This window comes from Aegilops tauschii, chromosome 1, assembly GCF_002575655.3.
Source record: "Aegilops tauschii subsp. strangulata cultivar AL8/78 chromosome 1, Aet v6.0, whole genome shotgun sequence".
Classification (NCBI taxonomy): Eukaryota; Viridiplantae; Streptophyta; class Magnoliopsida; order Poales; family Poaceae; genus Aegilops; species Aegilops tauschii.
In genome coordinates, this window is record NC_053035.3 from 407001880 (window position 1) to 407016673 (window position 14794).

The following is a 14794-nucleotide window of genomic DNA, read 5'->3' on the forward strand; positions in this document are numbered from 1 at the left end:
GCATCTACTACTATTACTCCACACATCGACCGCTATCCAGCATGCATCTAGAGTATTAAGTTCATAAGAACAGAGTAACGCATTAGGCAAGATGACATGATGTAGAGGGATAAACTCAAGCAATATGATATAAACCCCATCTTTTTATCCTCGATGGCAACAATACAATACGTGCCTTGCTGCCCCTACTGTCACTGGGAGAGGACACTGCAAGATTGAAACCAAAGCTAAGCACTTCTCCCAATGCAAGAAAGATCAATCTAGTAGGCCAAACCAAACTGATAATTCGAAGAGACTTGCAAAGATATTAAATCATGCATATAAGAATTCAGAGAAGAATCAAAGATTGTTCATAGATAATCTTGATCATAAACCCACAATTCATCGGATCTCGACAAACACACCGCAAAAAGAATTACATCAAATAGATCTCCTAGAGAATCGAGGAGAACTTTGTATTGAGATCCAAAGAGAGAGAAGAAGCCATCTAGCTAATAACTATGGACCCGATGGTCTGTGGTAAACTACTCACACATCATCGGAGAGGCTATGGTGTTGATGTAGAAGCCCTCCATGATCGATTCCCCCTCCGGCGGAGCGCCGAAAAAGGGCCCAAGATGGGATCTCACGGGTACAGAAGGTTGCGGCGGTGGAAATAGGGTTTCATGGTGCCCTCGGATGTTTTCAGGGAATATGAGTATATATAGGCGAAAGAAGTAGGTCGGTGGAGCCACGAGGGGCCCACGAGGGTGGGGGGCGCGCCCTCCTACCTCGTGGCCGCCTCGTTGCTTCCTTGACGTCCACTCCAAGTCTCCTGGATTGCGTTTGTTCCAAAAACGATCCCCACGAAGGTTTCATTCCGTTTGATATTCCTTTTATGCAAAACACTGAAATAGGCAAAAAAAACAGCAATTTGCACTGGGCCTTCGGTTAATAGGTTAGTCCCGAAAATAATATAAAAGTGCATAATAAAGCCCATTAAACATCCAAAACAGATAATATAATAGCATGGAACAATAAAAAATTATTGATACGTTGGAGACGTATCATCTACCATTACACATGATGATTTTAATGAATATAATATGCATGTGCTTGCTGCTCCTACTTGCTATTATTATGAGAGAGGAACTATATCTCCACCTCTCTATGTTTCCAACACGACAGAATTGCAAGAAACTGCTTATGCTATGTATTGGCCTTTACTTGATGTGCATGAATTGTTCTTATATGACATGTCGATGCATAGGAAGAGAGTTAGACTTCGTCATTGCATGATATATCTTTCTTTGTGCTCACTACTAAATGCCAAATCATTGCTAATTAAAATTGGCTTTGATATACCTTGGGATCAGGGTGGATCCACTACTTGAGCACTTTATGCCTAGCTTAATGGCTTTAAACAAAGCGCTGCCAGGGAGACAACCCGGAAGTTTTAGAGAGTCATTTACTTCTGTTGAGTTATTTTATAAAGTTTAAAAACAAAAAAATATAGAGGGGAACTTAAAACTTCACAAAAAGAAAAGTGAAAGTGAGAGGGACGAGCATTGTGAAAGTGGGAGCTAGCCTTGAACTTTGTTCATTCCCATGGAAACTTTGTGAATCTTAATTACAGAAACTTTTCAACAAAAATAATTATCCCCTTGTACAAATCCTTTGTATTGTAAAATTTTTGTGCCAAGATTTGCCTTTAGGATGAGTAGATTGTTTGTTGGTATGTGCGGTGCAAAAACAAAAACTTTCGCCGTAGCGCGCGATTTTACATTTTTTACTGGAAAGTCAAAAGCTTCTGAAACTTTTCGCACAGTCTTTCTATACAAATTCTTTATTTTATCATAATTTTTACAGAATTTTTGTAGTACCAGAAGTATGGTAAATGTTCAGATTACTACAGACTGTCCTGTTTAAGACAGATTCTGTTTTTGATGCATTGTTTCGCTTGTTTTGATGAAACTATCGATTCTAACAGTGGATTAAGCCATGAAAAAGTTATATTACAGTAGCTAAAATTAAAAAACAAAATATGAATTGGTTTGCAACAGTACTTAGAGTAGTGATTTGCTTTATTATACTAACGGATCTTACCGAGCTTTCTGTTGAGTATTGTGTGGATGAAGTGATCAAAGATCGAGGAGGTCCCGATATGAGGAGAAGGAGGAGAGGCAAGAGCTCAAGCTTGGGGATGCCTAAGGCACCCGAAGTAAATATTCAAGGAGACTCAAGCGTCTAAGCTTGGGGATGCCCCGAAAGGCATCCCATCTTTCTTCAACAAGTATAGGTATGTTTTCGTTCTTGTTTCGTTCATGTGATATGTGCAATCTTGGAGCGTCTTTTGTGTTTATTTTTCACTTTTATTTTATGCACCATGCTGGTATGAGATATTCCATGGTTGATTTATAGAATGCTCATTGCACTTCACTTATATCTTTTGAGTATTGTCGTGGAATTGTCACGGCAGATGTCCTCGGGTTAGGACTTAGTCGTGGAGCCATCGCAATTGGGAAGCTTGAAGGGGTTAAGTGGGACAAGGAACACGAGGGTTTATACTGGTTCGGCCCCTTATGGTGAAGGTAAAAGCCTACGTCCAGTTGAGGTGGTATTAATCAGGGTTTCGATAACCAGGGAGCTAAACAGCTATGCCCGGCTCTCGATCAGATTGTTGTCGCCCCTAAACCGCTGCCGGGTCGTCCCTTTCTATAGGGAGGTTGGCACCCAGCGGCCCTTAGAGTCCCGACCGGCTCATAAGAGTGTCCGGCTCAGACTCTAAACAATACTTGCCTTACACTACAAGTCTACTATAACAATGATGATAACTATGGGCAATAAGCCATCGCCGGGTCTCAGCCCATCTCTGGCCCATTATCTTGAAACATAACTCCGGGCTTCTGGCAATGACCCTTAGTGTAACCCGGCCCTCCTGGCGGGTGACTCCCAGGTCTATATCCTCAACATTAGGCCCCAGATTGACTTGAGCCGGCTCGTGTCAATCTTCAACTCTGCCGACAGAAAAATCTCCGGCTTACCGTTCGTGTGAAGGCCATAACCCGGAGTGACGTCATTCTCCGGACTCCGGATAATCCGCCGTGACGTCATCCTCCATTAAGTCCATTTTTTACTCCGCCAGATCCGCAATGGATCTCTGCTTTTACTGTCTTTGCAAAAATCGAGGTGCCGTGAGGGGGAGATAACCACGCCGGGGTCTCCTTGAATCTCGCGCCCACTTATGACTTACCTTATAAATAGGCCGGCCCGGCACTCTCTTCTCACACTCTTCTTCCTCGCACTGTCGTTCCTCTGCCCGAGCTTCTGCCGCCGCCGCCGTCGCGCCCCTGATCTTCATCGACCCGGCCGCTGCATCACCCTGACCCGGACCAGATAACGGTGGCGACCTTCGCTCTTCCTCAACTCCGGTGAGTCTTCTCTGCCTTGCTAGAACAGATCTGTGGTAGGGTTCCTCCCGTTCTTCGTGTTCGTCACCTTTGCCCAGAAACTCGGCAGTCCTCGTCACCACTGTAGTCGGTTGATCTTTATCCTTGCGTAAAACCACTGCGGTAGACGTTCGGAACTCATTTCATGTGCAAGAAATCCTCTTTTTACTGCATAAGAACTGTGTTCAACCTCAAGAACTTCTCATGCCTCTGTTTTTTAGGTCTAGAAAATTTTCTCTGCTCCGACTATTTTGATCCAAAAAAGTTACGGTAGTATGTGAAACCTGTTTACCACACTTAGTAAAAGTGCAACCATTGAATCTCGGCGGCTTACATGTCCGGTTTAAAGAGAACCATGCTCTGTAAAATCCTCCGACTTAACTGCAGTAAGCCGTAGATGACCAACTTAACCTGAAAGCCCCGACAGCTTAGATAACCCACCATATCAATATATATCATTAGTCCCCTTCATAAGCCGTCACTGTAGTTTGAATGATAATCCCCGGGTTATAATTAACCCGGACACTTTTCTCTTCCTCATAGACCACCAACCGTCACCATGCCTCCCAAGGCTCCCATCACTTGCAACTGGATGAAATCCAACGTCACCGAAGAGACCCTGGCCAACTTTGTTAAGTCCGAATATCTGCCCAAGAAGGAAGTGATGTCCTACCGTGCCCCTGACCCGTCCGAAGAAAGACCTCAACCGAGGGACGGGGAGGTAGTGATCTTTGCAGACCATATGAGCCGGGGCTTCGCACCGCCCGGCTCAAAATTCTTCCGGGACGTGCTCAACTTCTTTGACCTCCGGCCTCAGGATATAGGACCCAATTCCATATCCAACATCTGCAACTTCCAAGTTTTTTGTGAAGTATATCTTGGAGAAGAGCCGAGTCTGCTGCTCTTCAGAGAGCTGTTTTATTTGAACCACCAAACCGAGTGCGCAAACGGTCCAAGTCTAGAGCTAGGCGGCATCTCCATCCAACGGCGCAGGGACTGTCTATTTCCTTACGCAGAACCGCCAAGTCACCCCAAGGACTGGAACATGACTTGGTTCTACTGCCAAGACACGTCCCCGGCTGATGAGAGCCCGCTGCCCGGCTTTCGCCCAACGCGCCTGGAGCCGACTCATCCGCTATCCGACAAGCTGACTGCCGCGGAACGCCAGCCTCTGCTTCCAACGATCAATAAGATCAAGGCCCTGCTAGGCAACGGTCTGAACGGAATAGACCTGGTCCGGGTCTGGATCTCATGGCGGGTGATCCCATTGAGCCGCCGCCCCGGCTTAATGTGTGAGTACACCGGGCGAAAGGATGACCCGCAGAGGCACAGTCGCAACGACCTTCCAGAAGACGTTGCCGAAGAAGAGACTAAGGCTCTATTAAACGAGAGCCTGGCAGACTGTGGAAAAACCGGGCTAGCCCCGTTCTGCAAGACCAATCCAGCCCCAGCGGTAAGCCGCTGACTTTAACCTTTCCATTTTTTTACCTGTCATCTTACTAAGAACTCATTACTGTATTTCTCAGGCTGATGATAAATTCTGGCGGGTCAAGTATGACCATGAGGCGGCCAAGAAGGCCAGGAAGGCGAAGAAAGCCGCCAAGAGAGCCGCCCCTCGCAAAAAGGGAAACAGACCCACTGCTTCGGAGCTGCTGCAATTAAGCGATAGCTCCGAATCAGAGGTAACCCTTAAACCTTTAAACTCTTGCCATATTTATTGTTTGCTGCTGTCCACTTTACCATCATTTTGCTTATTGACAGGATGACACCGGCGCCAGTAACCCGGTGATTGAAGAGGTAACATTACTCCCGTCCGACTCGGAGCCTTTGCCACAGCTGAAAGTCCGAAGGGTAACCCGGAAAGTAAGCTTTTCTCATCCATTAGCTCATCAAGACCCTCAATTTCTTTTGAAGCAGCAGGTTCACAAAAGCCGGCGTCTCACCCGGGACCGCAAGGACACCGACCTCTCCGCCGGGTTACCCGACGCGACAAGGAAACGTCGCACCGAGGTCTTTTCTCACTTGTACCCTTTTCATCCGTTGGCGGGTGTTATCCGTCAACCGCTTAATTCTTCTGACTCCAATTACCAGGAGACCTCCCCTTCTTCTGGTGACTCCATGCAGTCAAGTCTGCCGGCCTTCAAAACTGCACCCGGGTAATAACAATCACCTTACATTACCTGTCTGTATTTACTCTTTGTATGCCTAACACTTCTGTCTTTTCAGTGCCCAGGCAAAGCTCACCAAAAGAGCAAAGAAGACCAGGTCAGCCGGAGTGCCGGACTTGCCTGAGCCGGAGACGACGGCTCAAGATCCGCCAGCCGCCTCCGAGGCCACCATTCCCATGGATACGGCGCCTGAAGCCCCTGCCCCGACCATCAAGACAACGACCGAAGCGTCAGCTAATCTGGAGGCCTCCGGCTCAACCCCACCGGCTAACGACCCGGACGTGGTAATTACCCGGACGGAGTGTGTTGAGCCGGGGAGGCCGACCGCACTGGCCCAATGCTCCGCGAAGGGGGAGCTGCTGCGACCCCACCGGGCGAATCTGGATCTCTCGGGCTACCCCGATTTGAGCATTGGAGAGCTCGTTTCTGGCTACATCAGCCAGGTTCACAAGAGCCGGGACGCGGAGATCGCCATGGTCAATCAGATCCAACAAAAGTCTGAGGTAACCTTCTGCTGTCTTCTTACTTTCCGCATAGTGATCCTTGTCATGCTAGCCCCCAAGTCTATAACTTATACTTGGCATAGGTTGTAGACTTAGGGTCCGGCTTACTTAATTGAACCAGCAGTACGTAGATAGACACGTTCAATATGCATTAGCCCCCAAGTGCCAAGTGTCTTTGCTTGGAAAGTGCTTGGGACTTATACAATGACTGTTTTAATAACCCGGAAATATATGCAGGCTACTGGCAAGAAATTTGAGTCGGACCTTGCGAGTCTCAAGAGCCGGTTAAAAACTCAAGAGATGGAGACCCGGAAGGCGAATGCCAAGTTTGTCTCCAGCATCGCCGCTCAGGAGAAATTGAAGACTGAATTCGACGCTGAGCGGAAGGCCTGGGCTGAGGAGAAAGCCGCACTGGTGACCCGGGCAGAACAGGCGGAGAAGGCCCTCACGGAGAAGACCGCTGAGCTCTCCGGTTTAAAGCACCAGGTTTCCCAAATGGTGGCTGCTATCTTCGGTAAGTCGCCTCACCGGCTTTCATCAAGTCTGCACATGTTACGATTCACCCTTGTCACCGGCTTACCTGACCTTTATTAAACAGGTCCCAGGAGTGCCAACCTCAACCAGAGCGTGGTCACCAAGCTAAAGGCCGTGTACACCCTGGTGGAACAACTCTACACCGGGTCACAGCGCGCCTTAGCTGTGGTGGCCCTATCCAATGAGGTGCCAACCCATCTGGCTAAAGTCCTGCGCCGGCTCGCAGTTTTGCCACAGCGAATCCAAGAGCTACGTCGAGCCTCCGCAAGATCCGGAGCAATTGCCGCGCTGAGCCGGGCCAAAGCCTTCCTGCCGGAGCTAGACCCGGCAGACATCGCCCTGGGTTACCCCAGCCTGAAGGAAGACGGCTCCACCTTCGACCAGAAGGATTTCGCGGCATGCGTGAAGGCTGTACGCCCGGTGGCCACCATCATCGGGAACGACACCGACTTAACCAAGTATCAGCCGGGGTACAACGCGGAGAATCAGAGGATTCCAACCCCTCGCTATGAAGCTCTTAGTCTGATTCCTCCGGCTCGCCAACACACCTACGCCCCCGAGATTGACCCGGCCGGGTTAATTGACGAAGAAGCTCAGTTCAAAGCTCTCAGCGGCATCAACTGGAAGTCGTCGACCTTCGAAGCCTTGGGATCAGCCGGAGCAGAAGATGAGTCGGGGACTTCGACTCAGCAGGCGTCATAAACCGGCTAGCGGCTCACCAAACAACGCTCCACCCTTGAAACTTTGAAAGATTTTTGTAATAGAATAAGTGCAACAATTTATCTCTGCCGTGCCATCATGCACGTAATGAATGCTGAAATCCTTTGAAGTCATTCTTTTGATGCTCCTCCGGGTCATAATTATCCTTCGTGCTTCTCAACCTTTAAAAAAGTACCTTCAAGCATCTGCATAGAAAGGTAAATCACAAGTCTCAAGACGTCTTACCACCCTCCGGATTAAACGACCCGGGTAGCATGGTTGGTATCTTAACTCTAATGGACTTGTCTTGATGACATCCAGGATGTTCAATTAACAAGATAACTCCAAAACTAAGCCGGTCAAGCGAAACCCGGCCATGCACACGGTGTCATAATCAGAGTAGACTTTGCGATAAATCGGAACTTAGGGGCTTCCAGTTCGAATACGACCAGAGACCCGGCCCGAAAGGGGTTTAAGCCAAGATTCGGATACGATCATATAGCCCCCAATGGGTGTGGCGATGCCAATCAAGAGGGTACCGACAGCTATGTTCTCTTGGGTTCGAATACGACCCATGTTTGAACAGGAAGCCCCCAAGTGATTCTGAAAATTGTTTAACGACGCTGATTCGAATACGATCCACGTCGGTTCTCAGAGGGGTTACACTATGATTCAAATATGACCAAAGGCAACCTCCCAATGAGCTCGGCACTTTTGCCAATCAAATGGGTATCGACAGCTATGTTCTCTTTGGTTCGAATACGACCCATGTTTGAACAGGAAGCCCCCAAGTGATCTTACTGCTTACGGCTAGACTCAAATGCGATCATAAGCCGGATCCTCCTTTCAAATTAGTATGACACGTATATTTGGAGGAGAAAAAAGGACAGAGGTCCTGCTTTATTGCTTATCATAATATATATATGTCTGAGATAAATATGTACACCACAAGAGCCGGTAGCTCAAGTGTAATAAGGCCGAAGCTGAGCGATATTCCACGGCCGACGGGTCTCCTCCTCAGATTTACGCGAATCTTTACGCTCCCGAACATCAATGAGGGAATATGACCCGTTGTGCAAGTTCTTACTGACCACAAAGGGCCCTTCCCAAGGTGGGGATAATTTGTGTGCATCTGTTTGATCCTGGATGAGCCGGAGCACAAGGTCGCCTTCCTGGAAGACCCGGGTTTTGACCCGGTGGCTATGATAACGGCGCAGGTCTTGTTGGTAAATTGCTGAACGGGCTGCTGCCACATCACGCTATTCATCCAACAAGTCCAGAGCAACTTGGCGCGCCTGTTCATTGTCCGTCTCAACATAAGCCGCCACACGAGGTGAATCGTGACGGATGTCGCTAGGGAGGACCGCTTCTGCCCCATAAACCATGAAGAAAGGCGTGAAGCCAGTAGACCTGTTAGGAGTAGTGTTGATGCTCCATAAGACGGAGGGCAACTCCTCCACCCAACAACCCGGCGTCCGTTGCAAAGGGACCAAAAGCCGGGGTTTGATGCCCTTCAGAATCTCCTGGTTAGCTCTCTCAGCTTGACCATTGGACTGGGGATGAGCCACTGAACAAACATCAAGCCGGATATGCTCTCGTTGACAAAACTCCTCCATAGTGCCTTTGGACAGATTAGTGCCATTGTCTGTTATGATGCTGTGCGGAAAGCCGAAGCGGAAGATCACCTTTTTCATAAATTGAACCGCCGTGGCTGCATCACACTTGCTAACTGGCTCAGCTTCCACCCACTTCGTGAATTTGTCCACTGCCACCAAGAGGTGGGTCTTCTTATCCTTGGACCATTTAAAAGGCCCGACCATATCAAGCCCCCAGACCGCAAAGGGCCAAGTGATCGGGATCATCCTCAATTCCTGAGCCGGCACATGAGCCCGTCGGGAGAACCTCTGACAACCATCACACTTACTGACCAAGTCCTCCGCATCAGCGTGAGCCGTCAACCAATAAAAACCATGACGGAATGCCTTGGCCACAAGGGATTTTGAGCCGGCATGATGGCCGCAATCCCCTTCATGGATCTCGTGCAAGATCTCTTGACCTTCCTCAGGGGAAATACAACGCTGAAATACCCCTGAAACACTGCGATGATGCAACTCGCCGTTGATAACAATCATTGACTTGGCCCGCCGGATTATTTGCCTGGCCAAAGTTTCATCCTCAGGCAACTCTCCCCGGGTTATATAAACCAAGTACGGCATTGTCCAGTCTGGTATGACATGAAGAGCCGCCACCAGTCGTGCCTCCGAGTCAGGGATAGCCAAGTCCTCCTCTGTAGGCAACTTAACCGAAGGGTTATATAGGACATCCAGGAAAGTGTTAGGCGGCACCGGCTTTCGCTGAGAGCCGAGCCGGCTTAAAGCATCAGCCGCCTCGTTCTTCCTGCGATCAATGTGCTCCACTTGATATCCCTGAAAGTGCCCAGCAATGGCATCAACCTCGCGGCGATAAGCCGCCATGAGGGGATCCTTAGAATCCCAAGTGCCTGATACTTGTTGAACCACCAAATCTGAGTCCCCAAAGCACCGTACCCGGCTTAAGATCATCTCCTTAGCCACCCGAAGACCGTGGAGTAAGGCCTCGTATTCAGCCGCATTGTTAGTGCAAGGAAACATCAATTGTAGCACATACTGGAACTTGTCACCCCTAGGGGAAGCCAATACAACACCAGCCCCCGAGCCCTCCAGCTGCCTGGACCCATCAAAGTGAATAGTCCAATAGGTGTTATCCGGCTTCTGCTCAGGCACTTGCGACTCTGTCCAATCATTAATAAAATCCACCAAAGCCTGAGACTTAACAGCAGTGCGTGGCACATATTTGAGGCCATGAGGCCCAAGCTCAATAGCCCACTTAGCAACTCTCCCTGTAGCCTCTCGGTTCTGGATAATATCCCCAAGAGGGGCAGAACTGACCACAGTGATGGGATGACCCTGAAAATAATGCTTGAGTTTCCGGCTCGCCATGAACACACCATATACAAGCTTCTGCCAGTGCGGGTATCGCTGCTTGGACTCAATAAGCACCTCACTGACATAATAAACCGGCCGCTGAACCGGATGCTCCTTACCCGTCTCCTTACGCTCCACCACCATAGCCACACTGACGGCTCGTGTGTTTGCCGCCACATACAGTAGCAAGGGCTCCTTATCAACCGGAGCAGCAAGGACGGGGGGCTCTGCCAGTTGCTTTTTCAAATCCTCGAAGGCGGTATTAGCTGCATCATTCCAGACAAAGTTATCCGTTTTCTTCATCAACTGATATAAGGGCATAGCCTTCTCACCCAAGCGGCTTATGAACCGGCTTAAAGCAGCGATGCGACCTGCCAAACGCTGAACATCGTTTATACATGCCGGCTTAGCTAGAGAAGTGGTAGCTTTGATCTTCTCCGGGTTAGCTTCAATTCCTCTGTCAGAAACCAAGAAGCCCAATAGCTTGCCCGCAGGAACACCAAAAACACATTTGGCCGGGTTAAGCATCATCTTGTAGACCCGGAGATTATCGAAGGTTTCCCTTAAGTCATCTATCAGGGTTTCCTCCTTGATGGACTTAACCACAATATCGTCCACGTAAGCGTGAACATTGCGCCCGATCTGTTTATGGAGACAATTCTGTACACAACGCTGGTAAGTCGCCTGCGCACACTTGAGCCCAAAGGGCATAGAGACATAGCAGAAGGCTCCAAAGGGAGTGATGAACGCCGTCTTCTCCTGGTCCTTAACTGCCATCTTAATCTGATGATACCCGGAATAGGCATCCAAGAAACTTAAGCGTGCACAACCTGCCGTAGCATCAATGATCTGAACAATACGGGGGAGAGCAAAAGGATCAGCCGGACACGCCTTGTTCAAGTCCGTGTAGTCCACACACATCCGCCAGGTGCCGTTCTTCTTAAGTACAAGCACCGGGTTAGCCAACCACTCTGGGTGAAAAACCTCAACAATGAACTCGGCCGCCAAAAGCCGGGCCACTTCTTCACCAATAGCCTTCCGCCTCTCTTCGTTAAACCGTCGAAGGAACTGTCTGACCGGCTTAAATTTTGGATCAACATTGAGAGTGTGCTCAGCGAGTTCTCTAGGTACACCTGGCATGTCAGAAGGTTTCCATGCGAAGATGTCCCTATTCTCACGGATGAACTCGATGAGCGCGCCTTCCTATTTCGGGTCCAGATTTGCACTGATGCTGAACTGCTGAGACGAGTCACCTGGAACAAAATCAACAAGTTTAGTCTCATCAGCTGATTTAAACTTCATTGCTGGTTCATTCTCCGTGGTTGGCTTTTTCAGAGAGGTCATATCTGTTGGGTCAACATTGTCTTTATAAAATTTCAACTCTTCTGTGGCACAACAGACTCTGCATAAGCCGCGTCACCTTCCTCACACTCCAGAGCCACTTTCCGGCTGCCGTGAACCGTAATGGTCCCGTTGTGACCCGGCATCTTGAGTTGTAAGTACACATAACACGGCCGTGCCATGAACTTGGCGTAAGCCGGCCGTCCAAATATGGCGTGGTAAGGACTTCTTATCTTGACCACCTCAAAGGTCAACTTCTCCACCCTGTAGTTGTTCTCATCACCGAAGGCCACTTCCAGTTCGATCTTGTCGACTGGATAAGCCGATTTACCGGGTACCATTCATGGAAGATAGTATTTGACTGGCTGAGGTTCTTATCAGCCAGCCCCATACAACGGAAAGTCTCATAATAGAGGATGTTGATGCTGCTGCCTCCATCCATGAGTACCTTTGTGAACTTATAGCCTCCCACTTGAGGAGCCACCACTAAGGCCAGGTGGCCCGGGTTATCCACCCGGGGAGGGTGATCCTCCCTACTCCACACTATGGGCTGCTCCGACCACCGTAAGTAGCGTGGAACCGCCGGCTCAACAGCATTAACAGCCCTCTTGTGAAGCTTCTCGTCTCGTTTGCACAAACTAGTGGTGAACACGTGATACTGTCCACCGCTAAGCTGCTTTGGGTTGGTCTGATAGCCCCCCTGTTGCTGTTGATGACCCTGACCAGACTGTTGATTAAAGCCCCCTTGACCGTTCTGAGGACCGGAATTTGACCCGCCGCCCGGGCCATGAAAGCCGCCGGCGCCTGAGCCGCCACCTGGACCATTGTAGTTTTTAAAGGCCTTCATGATAGCACAATCCTTCCACAGATGAGTCGCTGGCTTCTCTCTAGAACCGTGTCTCGGACAAGGTTCATTCAACAGCTGTTCCAGAGAAGGTCCTGACCCGCCGCCTCGGGGAGGGGGCCTCCCCTTGCGTCGCTGGTTATTACCTTGAGAGTTGGTGTTGGCTACAAACTCTAGGCTGCCATCGGCCTTGCGCTTGCCTCCTCCTTGGTTCCCCGGGCTAAACTGAGGACCCTTGCCGTTGCTGTTCTTCTTTCCCTTCCCTGCCCTTTCATCATCTGAAGGGGGATCCTTGGCACCATCGGAATCGGCGTACTTGACAAGAGCTGCCATCAGTGTACCCATATCAGTACAGTCACGCTTAAGCCGCCCGAGTTTCATCTTTAGGGGCACAAAGCGACAGTTTTGTTCCAACATTAAGACTGCAGAGCCGGCATCCATCTTATCCGATGAATGTATGATCTCCTTGACCCGGCGAACCCAATGGGTCGTGGATTCACCCTCCTGCTGCTTACAGTTAGTCAGATCCACGATTGACATAGATTGCCTGCAGGTATCTTTGAAGTTTTGAATGAACCGGGCTTTCAGCTCAGCCCAAGACCCGATGGAGTTTGGCGGTAACCCTTTCAACCACGTGCGGGCAGTTCCATCTAACATCATGGTGAAATATTTGGCCATGGCCGCCTCGCTGACTTCCAGCAATTCCATAGTCATCTCATAACTCTCGATCCAGGCTGCCGGCTGTAAGTCTGCTGTATAGTTAGGCACCTTCCTAGGTCCTTTGAAGTCCCTGGGTAGACGTTCATTACGGATAGCTGGCATCAAACACGGGACACCCCCGGTTCTAGTAGGGATACCCGCATCAACGGACATCGTCGGATAAGCCGGGGGGGTCTGGTAAGCCATCACTTGAGGCGCCTGCTCCGCCTCCTGGCGTGCTTGGTCTGCTACGTAGAAGGCTCCATTATGAGCCGGGCCATGACCAGGGGGCGGGTCATGGCGCCGGACATTACTTGAGCCGGTCGCCGAGACCATGTGCCGGCTGTAACTCGGGCTCTGCCCTAGACGAGGGGTTGAATGGATCCTATCCCGGCTGTAGGAGTACGCCTCTTGCTGCGCCAGCGCTGTCTGGAGGAGTTCTCTGACCCGGCGGGTCTCAATAGCCGTCGGAGAGTCGCCATCAACGGGCAGAGCCGCCAGCCGTGCCGCTGCGGCGACCATGTTCTCCAGCGGGTTATTATAATGGCCCGGGGGTATTGGCACATACTGAGGCGGGGTGGGGGGCCCCTGGGGAGGCCCCATCACTCGTGGTTGAATAAGGGGTCCAGATCCGGGTGCTACGACCCCCGGCGGGTGATTAGACCCTGCACCCGGTGTGTTGAAGAGGTTGCGCGGATCGTAAACCGGCGGGAGTCGAGACTGAGCCTTTTGATGCCTCCTTCTCATGACCTCATTGGCCGCGTTCTGATCCATCGTGAGTTGGAAGGACTGCGCCTGAATCAGCTGAGTCCGGGCATTGAGAGCCGCCCGCTCCGCAGCCAGTCTGATCCCTTCCGCTGCAAGGTCCTCTTTAGCTTTTATCAGATCCAATTTTAGCTGTGCCACCGCCGCATCATGCTGAACTTGATCCGCCGGGTCGACCGTTGCGGTTAACAGGGCCGTCATCTTATCCGTGAGATCCATCAGCACCTGAGCCGGGGAAGGCACCGGGTTTTCCGATCCGGAAGCGGGGTTCTGAACAGGCTGCGCACCAGCCATAAAAACTCCAACCTGACTTGGCGGCTCAAAAAGGTCCGGAATACTGCTGCCATCATAATAACTCATGAGCCTGCCATCTTGAAGTTGGTACAACGAGTTTGACTCATCAGCGGCCGACTCGCCGTCAGAGCCAGCGGCCGCCTCATCCCCAGACCCAGATGGATCAGAGGGCCCTCCGTGGATGCATCCCACAAAAGCGCGCTTTAAGGCAGGCCGGGCCCGGGCGGGTCGTGCACGCTGAGCCGTTTCGATGAGACCGGCGCGGAGATCCGGCTCGGGGCCCGGCTCTCCAATCTTGCCGATGAAGACATGAATTCCACCGAAGGGGACCCGGTACCCGTACTCCACTGAGCCGGCGTCGGGGCCCCAGTCCGCATCGTCGATGTAGAGCTTGCCGCGACGACTCTTGGTCATCCGGCCCACAGCGTATCCCTTGAGCCCTTCGAAGCTGCCCTTCAAGAACTCAAATCCACCGTGCGCCAGCCCCACGGTGGGCGCCAACTGTCGTGGAATTGTCACGGCAGATGTCCTCGGGTTAGGACTTAGTCGTGGAGCC